Source organism: Propithecus coquereli, unplaced genomic scaffold (assembly GCF_000956105.1).
Source record: "Propithecus coquereli isolate 6110/MARCELLA unplaced genomic scaffold, Pcoq_1.0 Scaffold86, whole genome shotgun sequence".
In the NCBI taxonomy this organism is placed as follows: domain Eukaryota; kingdom Metazoa; phylum Chordata; class Mammalia; order Primates; family Indriidae; genus Propithecus; species Propithecus coquereli.
This window is the reverse complement of record NW_012154840.1, coordinates 2,290,216-2,311,584: the sequence shown is the minus strand read 5'-3', so window position 1 is coordinate 2,311,584 and position 21,369 is coordinate 2,290,216.

Sequence of the window (21,369 nt, the reverse complement as noted above, 5' to 3'; positions counted from 1 at the left end):
CTCCTCTTTAGGGGCACTTTGTAGAAATCCCCTATACATTTGAAATTCTATTTTATATATATTAATCCATTTTTTGAAATTGGCATGTTGCTATCATGAATAATGAACATTATCCGTTAGGTTTGGAGAAGCAGAGAAAACAGACTATATTACCATCTCTCCTGAAGTTATCAGAATTCTCCAGGAATCTCCTTTTTCAGAGAAGAGAAAGTTATGCTTGGTCTTTGAATATCAGAGATTGGCCATAGCCTTAGGGAAACAATGAAGATCTTCTAGAGGAGAGGCTATGTGCAATCACCTCTAACCATTATTTCTGGAGCCAATCAAGTAGTGAACTCCATCTCCCAATTCTTTGCTCCCCAAAACATCTGAGGGCACAAGTTCTAAGAATGTCAAGATTGGGTCTACAGCTATAACCAATTGATATTAATTAGAGTTGGTTCTACTCCCATCTCTGCCTTTTCTTAACTGTGCGATCTTGAGCAAGATACTTTACCACTCTGAAGCTGTTTCCTCGACTGCAATATGAAGATAATATCTGCCCTTTGTGCTTCACGAGACTTTTGTGAAGATTCAGTAAGAAATGTAGATGAGATTTATTTTTAAAATATAGTGACTATTTCACCAAAGGACACATAAAGGCAGTATTAAGAATGAAATCAGGGAGGGGAGATTAAGTATCCTTTTCAAATTCTCATAACAACACAAAGGATATTAATAAAGATTTTTTGAGACAGAGTCTCACTCTGTTGCCCTGGCTAGAGTGAGTGCCGTGGCGTCAGCCTAGCTCACAGCAACCTCAAACTCCTGGGCTCAAGCAATCCTTCTGCCTCAGTCTCCCAAGTAGTTGGGACTACAGGCATGAGCCACCATGCCTGGCTAATTTTTTTTGTTCTATGTATTTTCAGTTGTCCGATTAATGTCTTTTCTATTTTTAGTAGAGACAGGGTCTTGCTATTGCTCAGGCTGGTTTCGAACTCCTGAGCTCAAACAATCCGCCCGCCTCGGCCTCCCAGAGTGCTAGGATTACAGGCGTGAGCCACCGCGCCAGGCTGGATATTAATAAAGATTTTAAACAACTTATTAGCACCATAGAAAATAATGAAGATTTGAAGCAGTGCCCAAGGTCAAGACAGTACTGGCTGAGGCCCCCTGAAAGTAACAAAAAGGAATCATTTAGATGGGCCCCTATGAGTTAATTAGGTCCAGTTTTTCAGAGGAGAGAAAGTTATGCTTGCTCTGTGAATATCCAAGATTGTCCATAGCCTTAGGGAAACAATGAAGATCCTATAGCACATAGTGTCTCTTATACATTAATTCTGTTAATGGGAAACAAGGTCTCCAGAACTTTGGGGAGGAATGTATTTGAGACAAATCTAAAGGAACTCACAGTTGTAAAGTGGAGAGCTGAGGGCAGGAAAAGTTTACCTAGTAGAGTTGTTTGGACATGGATAGATTTGCTGAGGGGCCGTAATGGTTAAACATAGCTCCTTCATTCAATGCAGTTCCTACAATCCCTGGTCAGATTAAACATATTGAATAATTAAATATGCATAAATATGAAATGTATAAAATTCATATTTTCTTCAAAAATCATTGAATATGCACACTTCTGTCTTTGCTCACACTGTTTCCCTGCCACACATGCCTTTACTCCTCCTCTCTGTCTATCTGGTCTTACAAATTATTTAAGATTCAGCTTAAATTGTACTTTACTATGAAACCACATCATCTCACTCAGTAAAGTCCTTGAGGGCACTCACCATCTATTACACTCTATTACATATTGGATTTGAACCTAATTACTTGTAGATGTATTAAAATTTGGGTAGTTAGTTTTCATTACTAGATAATTAAGGCCTGCATATTTCTTTCTTTATGGGAGACTGCATTCTGGGTGATATAGGGTGACCATATAATTAATCTCACTCTCTCAGCATTATGCAAGTGGTAGATGCCCAATAAATGCCTTTTGAGTGACTTAAACGAAAATATACAGTAATTGGTTAGATAACCAAAAGACTAGTCCGTATAGAGTTTACATTAATAAATATCACGAAGTTTATGCACTCATTCCCTCTACCTTTAATCACCATGGCAACAGGAGCTATGGGCCTGAAAAGGGATTCTTACAATGAATACCTATCATTAGAGTCCATTATAGCTTGGCTGATTAGTTGAATTTGTTGAATACGAATGAGGCCGAAGTCTGGCTGGCTCTCAGTTTACTAAGCAGCCATATTGTAGTAGACTCTGACTTTTGTAGTTCTGAAAAATGTGTTTGTAAGCTGTGCTTTAAAAATGTTTCTAGGTTGTTGCTTGTTTTTTGCTTTCATTGTGCTTATTGCTATTAACAATGAATAATTTATGCCTTCTTTTCTCTATAGGAAAGGGGAGGTGTGAAGGGGTGGATGCAGAATGAAGATAGTATGTCACAAGATCAGTTGCTCTTTCCTTCTTTCATCTATGTTCCCAGTTCTTTTTTTATTTTTAGTGAATCCAATAAAGTGCTGATAACATCAGACCTGTGTGAATTCCATCTAAGTTGTTTACACCACCACCTTTTTCTGTTTCCTCTAGTAGCCAGGAACCTGCTTCTATTCTTGTTTCCACTCCAGCTTGCCATTCTGAGATTATAGCTTGCCATTCTGAGGTCACTCTATCTCTTCTAGATAATTTTTCCTTTTAGCTTGTGGTGACTGTTCAGCTCATTGGACTTCAGTGGGTTTGTCTCACCTGGTGATTGGTAAGTTACTGTCCTGATCACATTCGAGGCCCCAACATTTGTGAATCTGTGTTAATGGAAGAGCAACTATGGGAGAGAGGAGGTCACAAAAGGACCACATAGAGTCTAGGGCCAGGATGGGAGCAGGCATACCAGGAAAACTTAGCATTTGTTACTGGTTACTGCTATGGTAGCTTACCATATAAGGTGGTTGTATGTGGGCTTCAAATTGCATTTAGTATCATCTTCTATTTTCCTACCTCAGCACACTTCCTTTGGCATCCACTGTCAGTGGCGGGAAAACCCAGAGTCCTTGGCCTGGATAACTGCAGCATACTTTACCCAGCTGCCACTTCCATCCATTTCTCCACTCCAGCCAAATTAGTTTTCTCACTCTCCTCCAGGCATCTCTTGGGCTTTTCCATTCCTGTGCCTCCTGACCTTCTTCCCAGAACGTACCTTCTATTCCTCAGCCTATTTTAATCCTAATATCATTTACCTTAGGTCCCACCTGATATAGGAATGTATCCCTAGTTCCATCACTCTCAGCGAACACTCTTCCTTTGTAGTCCTATAGCACCAACTAGCTGTGCCACACCTATCACACTTAGCATACCTGGCTTAGAATGGAAATTAGGAAGGACTCAGAAATTCCCTCTATGTAACAAGAAGTTAAGGGTGGCAATCTAGTTTGAAAGAGTTGGGGAGTTGTGGCGAGCTCCTTAGAAGATGTGGCTTGATTCTGTATTTGCAGGATCCAGAAAATGCTATTTGTTTATATCATAGAATGAAGGATCAGGACCTGATGGAGTTGAGGAGAATTCTGGCCTTTATTTCCTCATTTTTAAAACCATGGGGGTATGATATATGATTTCTAAGCTCCTTTTCAATTCTAACATTCCAATAAGGCTAATTTCTTAGGTTTCTGATTTTTTAATCTCGTTATCACAAGACTACTTTACATGAGCAAGATATGGCACAATAATTATAATACTATGTTAAGAAGATGCAACCCCCAAAATTCACACTAGATCAGTTTTAGCTGATTGAAAACCAAAATGGGTGAATCAAATCTCACTCTGTCAAATAGGTTGATTTTACTTTTTCTGTATAACTTTTGTTTTCTGACAGTGAGGCATTATTTATTTCTATGCTTTCCTAGCAATGCAGTCCCGAAGGAGACTGTAGGCGTTAAAGTTGGGCAAGCCTGGGCTTAAATGTCAGCTTTACCATGAACTATTTGGCTTTGGGTGAATTTTTTAATCTCTTGAAGTGTTTCCTCACTGGGAATTGAAGTTAAAAATTCTTACCTTGCAGAGAAAATATACACAAAACTCTTAGTACAACATATGGCACCTAATAGGTGTGTGACACATCTTAGTGATGGCAATCTATGTCATGTGTAATTGGTACTAGTATGGGACAAGCTTTTTTTTTTACTCCTATTTTTTTTGTGTGTGCTTCTAATACTGCATTTCATCCATCCTTAGTTAAACTTGCAGGTTGCGAGATGGGAATGGTGAAAGAATACAGAATTATCTCCTTTTCCTGATAGCTTCCTCTCCATGCAGCCTACCAATTCAGGTTTAAGAGGTACATGAGAAAGAGGAGAAGAAAATGAAAGATAGTAAATGTCAGGAAGAGTGTTTACAAGTGGCTCTAAATGAAATAGAAGCATGAAAGCCAGCTCGTACAAATTCTTTTGACTGCTTACAGTTTGCTCTCATGCTTCTATGTCAATTTGTGTGAGCTGGCTCCCGGAACATGCAGGTCCTTCAACCCTCTGCATACAAATTGAATTCTCAATATCTAATAACAGATTCTGATTCATGGACACATTTAATCTTGGTCATATGTAAATAAGCCTTGGGTGAGGCAACTATTTCCATGGAAATTGGAACTTACTGTCATCTAAATCTCTGAACTCTACTACTAGTAATTTTGTCTTCATATTCATATCTTGTTTTGACTCAATTTATAAATTTAATGTTTAACTAACACTCAAAATTTGACTTGGTAGCCAAAGTCAGAGAGCTGGCATGAGTCGGGTTTAAAAACAAGATAGAAAGAAAGAATGAGGAAGGGAGGGAGAGAGGAAGGAAAAAAGGAAGGAAAGTCACTTGAGAAGGTAAGTAATAATGTTATAGAAAGAAACCAGTTTACCAGAGCTCCTCCTACACTGTAACTTTGAGGCCAAGCTGAACTTGAGCCAGTAAAATGGCAATAATTACTCCAATGAGACTCAAATTGTTTCCACTCCTCCAGGATTGGATTCTGTTCTGTTTCTGTTTCCTTTCTGGCCCTGAACCTGTTGCTAATGGACATATGCTGGTGGCTGGATTTGCTGATAATTACGAGAGAAAGTGCTGCTGCTGTAGAGGAAAGAGCACTGGTTCGGGAGCAAGGAGACACAAGGACTACGCTCTTCCGATCACTTGCTGGGACCAACACAAATCATTATCCCTTTTTGGGGCCTGGGCCTCGATTTCCTTTTCTGCCAAATGAGGGGGTTGGACTTTATGATCTCTGGTGTCCTTTCTAATTACGCCATTCAGTGGCTCTAAAAAAGAATATCAGACTTTCTCAGCAAACTCCAAGCACATTGATGCAAGTATGTGTGGAGCTGGGAAACATTAAGGCACCGAATCTTGGGAGTAGAGGAGTGAGGACAACAGAAGTTTCAGATTTCAAAGAAACAAAGATTAAAGGATGATATGTTTTAAGCCTGCTGACACTACAACTAGGACTCCTCATTCTTCCTCTGCTTATCTGGACCCATTTAGACCCTAAGAAACAGTACACTGGCCAGGAGAGAGCTAGTGAAGAATAAACAGGGAACAGATCCAAGTCCAGTCAAACAGGAAAGCAGGAAAAGTCTGCCTTCTCCCTCTTCTCTTTGCAGAAAGTTCTATCGAAAATGGCTTCAAAACATTAATGAAAAGGGCAGTTTGCAAATCAATGTGCACATTACAATTTTTTTATATAAGTAAGGGGAAGAAAAAACAGTGAATCATAATAGTGGTTACCTCAAAGCAAAAATAATTTTATTTTCTTTTTGTGTTTTTATGCAGTTTCCAAATTTTTTTACTATACCTCTCTTACGAACTCCTCACTCCACTCTTGATCTCCAAAGACCCATTCTTCATAGAGATCCTAGAATATCTTTTTTTAAAAATATGAAGTAGGTCATGTGATCATTGCTTAGAAGCCACCAGTGGATTCCTATCACACTTATAACACAAGCCAAGCTCTTTACTACAGTCAAAAGACTCTCCATGATTTGGCATCAGACTACATCTATTTCCTATCACCCTCCCTGCCTGGCCCAGTCTATTTCAGCTGTTCTTTGAACTCGTGAAGTCTGTTCTCACCTTAAGGCCTTTTTACTTGCTCTTCCACTTGCCTGATATGTTCTTCCTGCAAATTTTCATACTATTAATTAATTTTCATTCTCATTCTCAGTTTTAAAGTCACTTAAACACAGAGGCTTTCCTTGATCCCCTAGTCTATATTAGTCCCACACAGAAACCTGTACTCTTCTTACATACCATTTGCATAATTTGTAATTGCAATCACATATGAATTTATTCTATTCTTCTCTCCCCGACTAATCTGTAAACTCCTTGAGGGTAGAGATCATGTCCCTCTTGCTCACCACTGTATACCCATGTCTAACACTATTCATGGAACATATTAGGTGTTCAATGTTTGTGGAATGAATAACTGTCTGGATGACTCAATCAGTCAACACGTATTACATTTGTAAGAAAGAAGAAAAAAGGGAGGGCACCTTTATGGTAGGGATTCCATTTCTATAGTCCATCCTCAGTGGTATGTGTTCCCACTATAAATGACAAGATCATTTCTGATAAGGAACTGGATCTAGAGTGTACATCTTATTCCTTAACAGTGTGATTGCTATATTTTTCTGCATTCCCAGTGTTTAGGCCCTCTGAAAACTTGCTGCTGAATTCATCAATTCTAACTACCTATTCTGCCTTGTTGGTCAGTTACTTAGCCAGAGATAATGTTCTAAGCTTTCATTAAAGAAAAAGCCATTCAAAATCAATTACTAGGCAGCAACTCCCTAGAGTTTCTGACAAAGTGAATGCATTGGCTAGGAAGGAATAAGGTTAAGAACACTATGGCCTAGGCTTATCTGTTATTTTCTGTTACGACAAATGTCAAAGGGGTTACAATGCCAGTAAGTTTGTTTAAGAAGAACCACAAGGAATTTAGCACCTCCTATATTTTCTTGGATTGAACTTGAGCCCATTATCCAAAGTGAGGCACCACAAGATCAGAAGAATGGGCTCCACTTGTACTCGCCATCAAATTGGCACTAACTGATGAACACTAGGGTGCTCACATGGCAGTAATATTCTCCAGGGATTAGAGGGCTGGGGGGGTAAACTCACAACTAATGGACACGGTGACCATTGTAGAGAGGAAGGGCATGCCTCTAACCCTCACTTGGGTGAGGCAAAGACATAAAATGTAACCAAAATGTTTGTACCCTCATAATACCCTGAAATAAAAAAAAAATCTTAAAATAAAAAATACATTCCTTAGGGGGAAAAAAAAAGAAGAAGAACCACAAGGTACCACTACTTTTTTGCATTCTGCACTCAAAGGCACACTTGAAAGAAAAGTGATTATTTGGATTTGATGATAAGAAAATGTCTCATTGAAAGCCTCTCCCTGATGGACAATGTATCCTTTAGTATTCACACATTTGGAGGGGAGGGAAATGTATTTTTGAGAGGCTTGGAGCTAACATAACTAAGATGCATAATCAACTGCCAGTATGGAAAAAACAAACATTGTGGCCCATAAGAGGTATGGCTGGTTGAATAATTTTTATGGCCAAACACACAGGCTCTGAAGTCAGCAAGCTTAATTTCATACTCCAGCATTACCAACCTATTTGCTGTGTGACAATGGGCAGATGACTTACCCTCCCTGATCTCAAGTTCCTTATCTTAAAATCAAATTGGTATTAACTAATCAACACATAATTGCACATATCAGAACAACATCTATTGGATGCTGGGGAAGGGGGAGGGTGGTGGGAGGAGGGGGGAGGAGGGAGGAGGGGACGGGTATTTGTATACACAAGGAGTGCAATGCGCACTACCCGAAGGATGGACATATTTGAAACACGGACTTCGTTGGGGGGGGAACCAAGGGCAACACACCTAACCTAATCATCTGTACCACGGGAAGGGCGGCGGGAGGAGGGGGGAGGAGGGAGGAGGGGACGGGTATTTGTATACACAAGGAGTGCAATGCGCACTACCCGAAGGATGGACATATTTGAAACACGGACTTCGGTGGGGGGGGGAACCAAGGGCAACACACGTAACCTAAACGTATGTACACCCATAATTTGCTGAAATAAAAAAAAAAGAAAAAAAAATTATTCACCTAAAGGAGCTTCTCAGTGTCCCTTATGTATTAAGTCTGGTGCAAAAGTAATTGCAGTTTTAGACTGTGAATTTTAAATCATTATAACTAGGCTCAAACACATCTTTATCAATCAAAACAGGAACCATTTAAATCAACAATTTTTGCCAATGAGAAATAAATTTGTTGATTCCTGTAGTGTAAAAATCTGTGCCTCAGGATTCAACAAAATCTTGGGAAACATTTCTACATCCTGCTGGTTGTAGAAGTGTTTTCCCTGCAAACAGTTGTCAAGATGCCTGAAGAAGTGGTAGTGGGTTGCGGAGAGGTAAAGTGAACATGGTGGATGAGGCAAAACTTTGTAGCCCAATTCGTTCAATTTTTGAAGCATTGGTTGCAGGTCATGAGGTCAGTCGTTGTTGTTGTGAAGAATTGGGCCCTTTCTGTTGACCAGTGCAGGTTGCAGGCATTGCAGTTTTCCATGCATCTCATCAATTTGCTGAGCATACCTCTCAGATGTAATGGTTTTGCCAGGATTCAGAAAGCTATAATGGATCAGACCAGCAGCAGATCACCAAACAGTGACCAGGACCTTTTTTTTGGTTCAAGTTTGCCTTTGGGAAGTGCTTTGGAGCTTCTTCTCGGTCCAACCACTGAGCTGGTCGTCAGATGATTGCCATATAAAATCTACTTTTCATCTCATGTCACAAACCGATTGAGAAATGGTTTGTCATTGCGTACAAGAAGAGAAGATGACACTTCAAAACAATGATTTTTTTGATTTTCAGTCAGCCCATGGGGCACCCACTTATAGAGCTTTTTCACCATTCCAATTTGCTTCAAATGCCCAACAACCATATAATGGTCGACGTTGAGTTCTTTGGCAACTTCTCGTGTAGTTACAAGAGGATCACCTTCGATGATTGCTCTCAATTGGACATTGTCAACTTCCGAAGACCGGCCACTGCACTCCTCATCTTCAAGGCTCTTGTCTCCTTTGCAAAACTTCTTGAACCACCACTGCACTGTACATTCATTAGCCAAATGTATTGTTGACATTGCGAGTTTTCTCTGCTGCTTTACGACCCATTTTGAACTCGAATAAGAAAATCACTGAAATTTTTTTTTGTCTAACATCATTTCCATAGTCTAAAATAAATATAAAATAAACAGCCAGTAATCAGTCATTACCAAAAAAAATAAAGAGAGAAATGCATATTTAAATGATGTATAACATAATCACATTTACTTAAGAATGTATCCCAATATTAAATGGTAAACGTCAACAATGCTAAAACCGCAATTACTTTTGCATCAACCTAATAAGAAGACGCTGAGGGCCCCATTTGAGTCTGCCTCTGCTACATTGTTATACTCAAATGACCAATGAATATAAACACCTGTTGTACATAGGAGAAAAAGTGAGTGGCTATTGACTCTGCTCTACCTGTCTTTAACAGAAAATGAGTGGAAATGCTGAATTTTTTAATATCAGCATGTCTGACAAGTTGGTCTCTTGGTAATTATTAATACTTTCATTCTGTGATGGTTAATCCTGCGTTAACTTGACTGAACCACTGGGTGCCCAGATTCAACATTATTTCTGGGTGTGTCTGTGAGGGTGTTCCTGGATGAGATTAGCATTCAAACCGGTGGACTCAGTAAAGTGGATTGCCCTTCCCAATATGGGTAGGCATCATCCAATTTGTTGAAAGCCTGAATGGTATAAAAAATGGAGGAAGAAAGATTAGCCCCTTTTGTTTCCTACCTGCCTTCCTGAGGTGAGACATTAGTTTTCTGTACTTGGACTGGAATTTAAACCATCAGCTCCCTTGGTTATCAGGGCTGAGGACTTGGACTGAATTACATTAACACCATGGGCTTTCCTGGGTCTCTAGCTTGCTGATGGCAGACCATGGGTCTTCCCATTCTCCATAATCATGTGAGCCATTTCCTCATAATTAATTTATTCCTGTGTAAATCCTTTCCTATTGGCTCTGTTTTTCTGGAGAATTCTGACCAATATGCGTTCCATGGCCAGCTTTCATGTAAAATGCACACAGCAACTCCCTATGTTTGCCAGACAAGTTCATTTGTTGACTAGTACAGAGGAGACTTTATCCTCATTGTGTTTTAATTACAGTATAAATTCAACAGTGTCATGGAGCGTAAGTTTTAAACTGTTACTTTGCTTGTAAATCTCTCTATTATAATATTTGTTTTCACGTAATACCTGCCCATATGGAAGAAAATCCTGAGGTGGGAGTGAAAATCCTGACTAATTTTAGGTCAGCTTTACAATCACCTATGAGTGTCATCTAAAGATCCATTTTTCTCGGCTCAGACAGTCAAAGTGGTTTTTAACTCTGGCTGTGCATTTAGAATTGTTTGGTAAATTTTTTTTTTTTAAATTGACATTTGGGGTCTCCAACCCAGGCATTTGATTTAAATAGCCTCAAGTAGAACCCAAGAATAAGTTTCTTTTTAATTGATGTAAAAATAACATAATATAAAACTAACCATTTTGATATGTGAAATTCAGGGGCGTTTAGTATATTTATAATGTTGTGAAACCATCATGTCTATCTAGTTCTAAAATATTTTCATCACCCAAAAGGAAACCCTAGACCCATTAAGTAGTCAGTCTCCATTTCTCCCTTTTCCCAGCCCTGAAAACCATTAATCTGCTTTCTGTCTCCATGGATTTAATTACTCTGGATATTTCATATAAATGGAATCATATAATATGTGATCTTTTATGTCTGGCTGTATCTATTCAACATAATGTTTTTGAACTTCATCTAAGTTGTAGCATATTACCAGCCCTTCATTCCTTTTTATTGTCAAATAATATTCCAATGTGTGTATATACAACAATTTGCTCATCCATTCCTCAGCTGATAGACATTTACATTGTTTCTACCTTTTGGCTATTGTGAATTTGCTGTTATGGACATTTATGTATATGTTTTTGAACACCTGCTTTTTATTCATTTAGCTATATATCTAAGACTATTATAATTGCTGGATCATAGAGAATTTTATGCTAATTTTTTTGAGGAATAGCAAAATTATTTTCCATAGTGGCTGCACCATTTTACATTTTTACCAGCAATTAAAGAGGATTTTAATTTCTCTGCATGGTCCAAAACACTTGTTATTTTCCTTTTTAAAAAATATGGTCAACTTGGTGGGTGCAAAGTGGTTTCTTATTGTTGTTTTAATTTGCATTTCCCTATGGCTAATGGCTTTGAGCATCATTTTATATGTTTAATGACCATTTGTGTGTATTTTTTTGTGAAATGTCTATTCAGATGCTTTCACCAGTTTTAAAATTGTGTTATTAGTTTCTTTATTATTGAAGAATGCTTTTTATATTATAGAGGCAAGTCTCTTATCATATATGATCTGCAAACTCTTTATTCCATTCTGTGGGTTGTTCTCACTCTCTTGATAGTGCCCTTTGATGCACAAAAATTTTTAATTTTGATGAAGTCCAATTTATCTATTTTTATTTTGTTTTATGTGTTTTGGGCATAATATAAAGAATCAATTGCTAAATCCAAAGTCATGATGGTTTATCTTACATTTTCTTTTAGGAGAACTTAACTCTTAAATTTAAATCTTTGATCCATTTTGAGTTAATTTTTGTATATGGCATTAGGTAGGAGTCTAACCTCATTCTTTTGCATATGGATATCAAGTTGTCCCAGCACCATTTGTTGAAGAGATTATTTTTTTCTCATTGATGGCCTTGGCCTTCTTATCAAAAATTAATTGACCGTATACAGATGGTTTTATTTCTGGCCTCTCAATTCCATCCCACCGATCTATTTGTCCATCCTTAATCCATTAACACTGTTGCTTACTGTAGATATACAGTAAGTTTGCAAGTATGAGTCTCTGAATTTGTTCTTTTTTAAGATTGCTTTGGCTATTTGTATACCTTTGGAATTCTATATGAATTTTAGGATAAGATTTTTCATTTCTGCAAAAAATAGGGATTTTGATAAGGATTGCAATAAATCTGTAGATAGCTTTGGGGAGTATTGCCATGTTAACAATATTGTCTTCTAATCCATGAACATGGGATGCCTTTCCATCTATTTAGGGCTTCTTTTATTTCTTCCAGCAATGTTTTCTAGTTTTCAGGGTATAAGCCTTGCCTATCTTTGACTAAGTTTATTACTAAGTTATTAATTTTTTTTTTGGTTTTTCTTTTTCTTTTATTTCAGCATATTATGGGGGTACAGATGTTTAGGTTACGTATGTTGCGCTTCGTCCCCCCCAAGTCTGTGTAAGTTATTAATTTTTTTTGATGCTCATGTAAATGGAATTATTTTTTAAATATCATTTTCATATTGCTCATTGCTATTGTATAGAAATTCAACTGATTTTGCATGCTGATCTTGTAACCTGAAATATTACTCAATTTGTTTATTAGCTCTAATCAGTTTCCTTGAGGATTCTTTAAATTTTTCTACATATAAAATCATGTCATATGAAAATAGAGATAAATTTACTTCTTCCTTTCCAATTTCTATGTCTTTTATTTCTTTTTCTTGCCTAATTGCTCTGACTAGAACTTCAAGCCCAATGTGGAAAAGAAGTGGTGAAAGCCAGCATCCTTGACCTGTTTCTGATTTGGGGAGGGAAAGCTTTCAGACTTACACCATTAAATATAATGTTAGCTATGAGTTTTTTATAAATGCCCTTTCTTATGTTGAGGAACTACTATTCCAGTTCTAATTTGTTGAGTATTTTTATGATGAAAGAGTGTTGGATTTTCTCTAATCCTTTTTAAGCATCAATTATTATCATCCTGTGTTTTTCCCCTTTATTCTATTAATGTATAATACATTGATTGATTTTCATATGTTAAACCAATCTTGCATTCTTGGAATAAATTCCACTGGTAAGGATGTGTAATCCTCTTAATATGTTGTTAGATTTTCTCCCTTAGAATTTTTTGAAGAATTTTGCATTTATTGCAAAGGGACAAAATACATTTGTGTATAATTTTCTTTTCTTGTGATTTCTACATCTAGCGTTGTATCAGCATAATGATGGCCTCATAGAATTAGTTAGCGAGTGTTCTTCTGCTTTATATTTTTTGGAAGAGGTTGAGAAGGATTGAAGGATTGCTGTTAATTCTTTTTAAAATGATTGGTAGAATTCACCAGCAAAGTCATGGCATCTTCTTTTCTTTCTTTCTTTCTTTTATCTTTTTTTTTTCTCAGAGGGAGGTTATGATTAATGATTCTCTCTCTTTACTTTTTGTAGATCTTTTCATATTTTTTAATTTCTTCTTGAGTTAGTTTTGATAGTTTGTAGTTCTAGAAATTTGTCTCTTTCCTCTAGGTTATCTAATCTGTTGGTGTACAATTGCTCATAGTATTCTCTAATAATTCTTTTAATTTCTGTAAGGTCTATAGTAATGTCCTCACTTTCATTTTGATTCAGTGATATGAGTTTTCTCTATTTTTTCTTTAGTCAATCTAGCTAAAGGTTTGTATTTATATTTAAAATAATTATTTTCCATATTACTTTTATTAAACTAATAAATTAGCATTTATTTACTGCTATTTTGCTATTTTAATATGTCTTATATCTTTTTTCCTGCAATTTTTTTCATTACTGCTGTCTTTGTTTTTTCTAGTGTACTATTTGATTGCCTTCTCATTTCTTTTTGTGTTTTTTGTTCTGTTTTTTCTTAGTAGTCACCCTGAGGGTTGCAATTAACAATTTAACTTTATAACACTGAAGTTTTAATTAATACCAGTTTAGTTTCAATAGTATACAAGAATTCTGCTAATTTACAGCTCTATCTCTTCACCCTTTATATTGTTTTTGTTATATTATTAAATCTTTATACATTGTGTGTCTTTAGCATAAATTTATAATTATTGTTTTATACATTTGTGTTTAAAATCATATAGAATAAGGAGAAGAATGTCAAATCAATAATGTGATAATATTGGATTTTATATTTACCAATGCAAATTTACCTTTAGCATCTTTCTTTGTTTCTTGGTATGACTACCACTTACTATATAATCCTTACATTTCAGCCTTAAGGAATCCTTTTAGAATTTCTTGTAGAACTAGTCTACTAGTAACAAACACCCTCAACTTTTGTTTATCTGAGAATGTCTTTTTTTATTTTTATTTTTTGTGAGACAGAGTCTCACTCTCTTGCCTGGGCTAGAGTGCCGTGGTGTCAGCCTAGCTCACAGCAACCTCAAACTCCTGGGCTCAAGCGATCCTCCTACCTCAGCCTCCGAGATAGCTGGGACTACAGGCACGCGACACCATGCCCAGCAAATATTTTCTATATATTTTCAGTTGTCCAGACAATTTCTTTCTATTTTTAGTAGAGACGGGGTCTCGCTCTTGCTCAGGCTGGTCTCGAACTCCTGAACTCAAGCAATCCTCCCGCCTCAGTCTCTCAGAGTGCTAGGATTATCTGAGAATGTCTTAATTCCTTCATTTTTGAATAATAGTTATGTTGGTTACAGAATTTTTGGTTGATGAGGTTTTTTCCCAGCACTTAATTTCTCCTCCCCACCCCGAGAATGGGCCATACTTTCTTGGTTCTTTGAATGCTTTGAATCTTTTTTTGTTGAAAATTGGATATTTTAAATATAATACAGCAACTCTGTGGAAATCAGCTTCTGGAAATACAATCTCCCTATCTCCTCTTTTGGAATTTCTTTTTGTTGATTGTTGTGGGTTGTTATTATTTGTTTTGTTGTTTGTTTCTTTAGTGCCCTTCTAAACCATTTTGTAAAGTCTGTACTGTTTATCAGTGTGGAAGTTGTGTTCCATTAGCTTAGCAGTCATGTGCTGTTTTTATAGAGATTCCTTAAACACCTACAGAATAGCTGGGCATGCTTTGAACCTTGAGATCAACCTGAAATGAAGGTTTAAATGTCTTCTCAGTTCTTCTTTTCCCCTGAGGTCTGTGTTTTACTTTTTTGATTCTCCTGTATACATGGATGCTTTCTAATGTCTTAATTGTCCAAAGAGTCTCAGTCTAGTGGCTTCTCCTTGGGGAACATAGATGATCTATTGTATGTCTCAAGTTATAATCTTTTGTCCCAAATGTCTGTGGGACTGTATTCACCCTACAGCTATCGTAAGCAGTTTTTGAATATAGCCAAACTTGTTTTTGTATGCATATACTTCCATAGCAAAAGAACTGGACCAAAGTTGTCTGGATAATCAAGAAAGTAGATGACATTATTCATTTACATTCCCAGCACCAACTTTCAGCTGCCTATACATTTGTTCATTCTGGGGAGGTAATGACAAAAACGTACATACCATGCTCCACCCCTGCTATACATACATACACACATAAACACACACACACACACGCATTCATTTAGAGAATGTTAATTTGAACCTGAAATCCACTGGTTCAATTCACATTCTCTGAGATACCAGAATGGTAATTCCACTATGTTTTTTTATCATGAATGTAATCATTATTAAAACAATAAAGGCATTCCAATTATATAGCATTGTCTTTAAGATTCTAAAATAAAAATGTTAATTGAAGCTAAGAAAATAAACAAGGAATTAAATATATGACAAGAAAATGTGTATGGAGGTTATAATACAAAAATAAAATGAGGCTCATGGAGATCTGCTCTGTCAGTTGAACTTTGGAGAGATAGTGTTGTATAACAGAGGTTATAAAAGGTAACATTCAGTATTTACCATATGACAGTTACTGGACATTGGGAATACAAATTGAAGAATAAGGTGTGGTCCCTGTTCTCAAGACTCCAATAGCTAAGAAAAAGTCTTCTTCGATTTAATGAGATTTAAAAAAAAAATACTGAATGTAATGCTATATTCCCAGGTAGCAAGTTTGGGGCCTAAAGTTACATTAATTGCTTTAGGATACAAAAATACTCCCTTGGGGCATTGATATTGACTGGGAATTATTTACCAAGTAGTATGTATTGAGCCAAACCATTGGATCACATTGCCTAAACTGCCCATTTGCTAATTGGAACTCTCCATTTTTAAGTCCTCATATGGTTTGGGTATGCATCTTTAGACCAATTAGTCATAACTGAAGCAGCCTCAACTCAGCACCCCTTCATGATAAAAACCCTTAATAAACTAGGCATAGAAAGAACATACCTTAAAATAATAAAAGCCATATATGGCAAACCCACAACCAACATCATACTGAATGGTAAAGTTGAGAGCATTCCCCCTAAGAAGCAGAAAAAGGCAAGTATGCCCACTGTCACCACTTCTATTCAACATAGTACTGGAAGTCCTAGCCAGAGCAATCAGGTAAGAGAAAGAAATAAAGGGCATCTAAATCACAAAAGAGGAAGTCAAACTATCACTGTTTGCTGATGATATGATTTTATACCTAGAAAACTCTAAAGAGTCCTCCATAAGACTCCTAGATTAATAAATAAATTCAGCAAAGTCTTAGGTTACAGTATTCACATACACAAATCAGTAGCATTTCTATACACTAATAGCAGCCAAGCTAAGAATCAAATCAAGAACTCAATACCATTTACAATAGCTACAATAAATAAATAAATAAATAAATAAATAAATAAATAAAATACTTAGGAATACACTTAATCAAGGAGGTGAAAGATCTTTACAAGTAGAAATACAAAACACTGATGAAGGAAATGGTTGATGACACTAACAAATGGATAAACATCCCATGTTCATGGATTGAAAGAATCAATATTGTTAAAATGTCCACATTGCCCAAAGTGAATTATAAATTCAGTGCAATTCCCATCAAAATACCAACATTATTTTTCACAGATTTGGAAAAACAATCCTAAATTTTATATGTAATAAAAAAGAGCCCAAATAGCCAAAGCAAACCTAAGAAAAAAGAACATATCTGAAGGCATCACATTACTTGACTTCATATTATACTGCAAGGGTGTAGTAACCAAAACAGCATGGTACTGGTATAAAAGTAGAGGCTTAGATCAATGGAACAGAATGGAGAACTCAGAAATAAAACCATATACCTACAACCAACTGATCTTTGACAAAACAGACAAAAACATACACTGGGGAAAGGACACCCTACTCAATAAACAGTGTTGGGAAAATTGGAGAGCCACAGGCAGAAGAATGAAACTGGATCCCTATCTCCCACCATACACAAAATTTAACTCAAGATGGATTAAAGACTTAAATGTAAGACCCAAAATCACAAAAATTCTAGAAGAAAACTTAAGAAAATCTCTTCTGGACATTGGCCTAGGCAAAGAATTTATTGTTAAGACCCTAAAACACATGTACTTACTTAATTAATATTGTGAAGTTAAAAAAAGAAGAAAAGATAAAAAAGAAAGACAATGTCCATGGAAATATTCATAGCAACATTATTCATAATAGCAAAAAAGCTGGAACCAACCCAAATGTCCATCAACTGGTGAATGGACAAATATAATGTGGTATATCAATGCAATGAAACACTATTCAGCAATCAAAAACAATGAATACTGACAAATGTTACAAGGTAGACAGACCACAAAAACATTATGCTAAGTGAAAGAAGCCAGATGCACAAAAGCACATATGGTTTGATTCAATTTACATGAAATGCTAAGAAAAGCCAAATTTATGGAGACAGGAAGCAGACTGGTGACTGCCTGGGGCTGGGTAGGTAGGGTGATTAATTGTATAAGATACCAGAGAGATCTTGTTGGGATGATGGAAAACTGGACTACGGTGATTGTTGCACAACTCACTAAATTCACTAAAAAATATTGAATTGCACATTTAAAATTAGAGAATTTTATGGTATGTGAATTATACCTGAGTAAAGTTGCTTAAAACAAAGACCCCAAAGCAAATACAACAAAAATAAATAAATAGGACTTAATTGAAGTAAAGAGCTTCTGAAGAGCAAAAGAAATAATCAGCAGAGACAATCTACAGAATGAGAGAAAATATTCACAAACTATACCTCTGACATAGAACTAATATCCAGTATCTATAAGGAACTCAAATAAATCAGCAAGAAAAAACAAATAAGCCATTTAAAAGTGTGCAAAAGGAGAAACAGACATTTTTCAAAGGAAGATATACAAATGGCTGGCAAAATAGGAAAAAACGCTCAACATCACTGCTCATCAGGGAAATTCAAATTAGAACCACAAGGAGATACCACCTTACACCTGTCAAAATGACCATTATTAGAAAATCAAAGAACAATAGATGTGCGCCTGGACATAGTGAAAAAGGAATGTTTATACACTCTTTGTGGAAATTGAAATTAGTATGACCTTTATGGAAAACAGTATGGAGATTCCTCAAAGTATTAAAAGTAGCCCTACCATTGGATCCAGTAATCCCACTACTGGCTATCTATCCAAAGGAAAAGAAGTCATTATATCAAAAAGACACCTGCACTTGTATGTTTATCACAGCACAATTTACAATTGCCAAGATACAAAATCAACCTAAGTGCCCATCAACTGATGAGTGGATAAAGAAAATGTGGTGTGCGTGTGTTTATATTGTAGCAACTTTGATGGAACTGGAAGCCAGTATCCTAAGTGAAGTATTTCAGGAATTGAAAAACTCACTAATAAGTGGCAGCTATACGATGGATATATATGGTCATACAGAGTGGTATAATGGACTTTGGAGACTCAGAAGGGGGGAGGGTGAGAGGGAGTGAGGGATCAAAAATTACCTGTTGGGTACAATGCGCACTATGCAGGTGGTGGGTACACTAAAAGCCATGACTTACTTCACCACTATACAATTCATCCATATATGAGAAAACCATTTGTACCCCTTAAATCTATTGAAATAGCAAAAAAATTGGGAGTGATAGTAATAATATAATTATAATGGAATTCACACGATACAGTTTTGATTAAAATTATGTAAGATAAGCCATGAAAAGTACTTGTTGCAGTGTCTTACACATAACACTTGATACATGGTATTTTTGTTGTAATTTTTAAGCAGCATTGCCAAAAGTGAGTTTCTTTGAATACCAGTCTGAGAGGTAGTACTCATAAATAAATGAGTGGACAAATAACTATTATTGCTTTTCTAAAAGGGTTCTGTGGACAAATGGTTTTGGGAAATGCTGCCAATTAATAGCCTCCAATGGGAAATTAGTAATGCAATTAACATATTAAATCCTTGGTAAACTTCTGCAATAAAGAAAGCTATTAAGTTTCGTTTAATTCACTCAAGATCCCGGAAGAAAACAGAGTTTACCTCAGTTGGTTTACGTAAAGATATTTTAATAAAGCAAGGACTTCTTACAAAGTCCTGGGCAAAGTTAAGAATATGAATGAGGGATGTCGAGGCACACATATGCTAGCAACAAACCATTATTACCCCTAGGGCTAAAGGGATCATGGAACCTAATAGTGTTTCCTCTCTTTTCTTTCACTGACAAACTCCTAATTATTCTTTAAGACTCAGCTCAATGGTTTCCTAAGTGTCACCTTCAATTCTCTCTGCCAAGCTTCTGATCTCTTATAGATACCTCTGATTTGCCAGAGGACAAGAAAGCCAATAATGAATTCCTCAGGGGCCAGCCTTCAGGAACACAGAACAAGACAAAGTTAAGGTCAGGAGAATAGATGAGGTGGAGGCAAAACAGAGAATATCCGGTGCCCTCAGTTTTTTCTAAATACATTTGACTACAGACCTCCCTTTTTAAAGAAGATGGTGGAATATTCGGTAACATACTAGCCTTCTGTGAAACACTTTAAGAAATATTTTTATAGTGGCAATGATCTGCTTTAAGAGTCTTCCTTGGCCTTGGAGGTGCAATGTAGTTGGATTCTGTCAGAAGACCTGTATTCCACAAATAACATCAAAGAATAGTTCTTGTATATTAAGTATAATAAACAGATTTTGAACAACTAAGTACAGTATAGTATAATTTCAATAATAAATAGTCATGCATTTTCATAGAAACATCAAAAAACAATCGTATAGCAGCTAAAACAACTTTAGGAGCTCTGGGAAAAAGTCAAAGGTCTATAACAACAAAGTTTGGCTATTCAAAAACATAAGTCACAGGTAATTTCAAACAAACCACCTAGAATTCTTTTATTTACACAATTCTAAGTTAACTTGATATTCACAGAAAAAATCTATATTCCTGATTCTCTTAAGTTCTTGTTGCTGTGAATGATAAAGTCATTTTTCTGTGTAAACACATTTCATATCATCTTCCTGATTTTTGCCACATCTGGTCACCATGAGCAATCATTTAGTTCGTTTTCTTCTATGTTGTCTCATGGCTTGTTATTTCCTAATTCAATTTAATTTTTCAAATTTTATATTACTATCATAAATGGAAAATCAGCATAATTTACTACAAATAGAAGGTAATATTAATAATGAATACAATGAAAACAAAACTTTGAAATTTAAAATTTTTTCCAGATGTTGCTGTCTTTCCAAGTCTTTGAGCCTGAGGACTGCTCTCTCTGTGATAAAAGGGGAAAGTAGCCAGTATTACAGTCTGGTTTACTAAAGAGTTGAAGGAGCTCAGGAAATTCACCCCAAAATATGACTTCTTGGTATAAAAAATATTTTGAATTAAAGGCTATTCAAAATCAAAAAACACTGGAAAGAGCTTTCCTTTTATCTGCATAAACCGGACTGAGCTGTTCAAAAGATTAAATGGGGCAATTGACTTCCCTTCCTCTCCCTGTTATCTCAATATATTACAGAATGCAACCAGACCTAGTCCAAATCATTTAAAACATAATACCTGTTTCTCAGGTTAATTTACATGTCAATCTGTTTTCCCCACCTATTCATCCTCTCTAGCAAATTTTTATAGCCCCTAAACAGAATTCCCTATACTCCTCATTTCCTCCCTTCTAAAATGTATGTATAAAAATATCTGAACTTCATTGGGATGTTGAGTAATCGCTATATGATTCTTCCCTTGCACAAGGTATTGGTAAATGAAATTTTCTCTTATTAATCTGCTTTAATTGTGGATTGATCTTTCAGTGAACTTTTGGGGAAAAGGGCAAGTTTCCCCTCACGCCTACAATTTAGGATAGCTGGAAGGATCTGAAAGCTACTCTGCTTTCCTGAAATCCACGGTAAGGAAAATCAGAACTCTGACCAGCTGGCAACATGATAAGATAACTTACTTACCAGTCATACTCTCAGTTTCCCTCTCTCTGTGGGCTCCAGTTGAGCAGATGATAAAGGATCACTGTCCTTTCCAA